General features: G+C 39.8%; 1 long non-coding RNA gene across 1 annotated transcript in view; it reads left to right on the top strand.

The window, feature by feature from the left end:
- Positions 1-928, top strand: part of LOC107578745 (uncharacterized) — a 3877-nt gene that overhangs the window by 1757 nt on the left and 1192 nt on the right. The window contains exon 2 of the long non-coding RNA XR_001608379.1: positions 117-265. This is a non-coding gene — a long non-coding RNA (uncharacterized lncRNA). The remainder of the gene's footprint in view (positions 1-116; positions 266-928) is intronic.

Genomic DNA, 928 nt, shown 5'->3' with positions numbered 1-928 from the left:
TTTTTTTGTTGTGGGGCTGATGAAAAGACTATTCGATCCATAGAGTTGTTTAATTAGAACTGATCAATTCAAGCTCGAGCACCTGTTATTGATGTTTTTTTCCTCTGGTTGTGCAGGAGGCTGTACAGGTGAGTCGAGATGAGAACCAGAACTACAGAGAGTACACCATCTCCAGCCCAGCCTCTCTGTCACCTGGCCCATATTCACCTGAGCCACCATCCAGCCTCGACCGCAAAGGGGGCAGAATCACACCCACCAGTAAGAGGTATGACTTTGCAACTTTACTACTGAGGTTTGCTACTGTCACATTGATGCAAGAGCGTGGACCGCATGCTGGCAATGCTTTGACCAAACATTAAGCCTATTAGCAAACATTTATTTTTCTTCTTTTGAAAACAAAAAGAGATATTGAGCAGAATGTACAAGCTTATTTTTTTTATATACAATGAAAGCGGTTGGTGACCATGACATTTAAGTTCTGTGAGCACCATAAAAGTCTTCTGAAACCATGCAATAAATGTAATTAATTCATTATTGACTAAAAATTCTTAGGAAACTTGACAACATTGATTATCATTTACTTTCATTGTGTGGCTAAGATCAGCTTGGACATTCTGCAGTCATAAAGGTTGAGAATGACATTGAGTAATTTTCACTTTTGGGTGGACATTTTTAAGGTGTAAGGTCCAACAAAATAGGTGAAGTTGCAGACAGTGCGGTTTTATATGCAACTGATAAAGGGAACTTTGATTAGAGCTGATGTTATTCTACAGGATGCATGTTAAGATGCCTCAGGACTCCTCTCAATGTTCATAACGTTCATTGTGAAGAACTTTTTCTTTGTTATACCAGGTTTCCTATAGAGTTCCTATGTGTTCTGAAGCCCTTTTATGTGTGCGCGCACACACACACACACACACACACACAC

Source organism: Sinocyclocheilus grahami, unplaced genomic scaffold (assembly GCF_001515645.1).
Source record: "Sinocyclocheilus grahami isolate Dianchi unplaced genomic scaffold, SAMN03320097.WGS_v1.1 scaffold11767.1, whole genome shotgun sequence".
NCBI classification, from domain to species: domain Eukaryota; kingdom Metazoa; phylum Chordata; class Actinopteri; order Cypriniformes; family Cyprinidae; genus Sinocyclocheilus; species Sinocyclocheilus grahami.
Note: the sequence above shows the minus strand (reverse complement) of the source record. Positions and strands in the feature narration are given on the sequence as shown.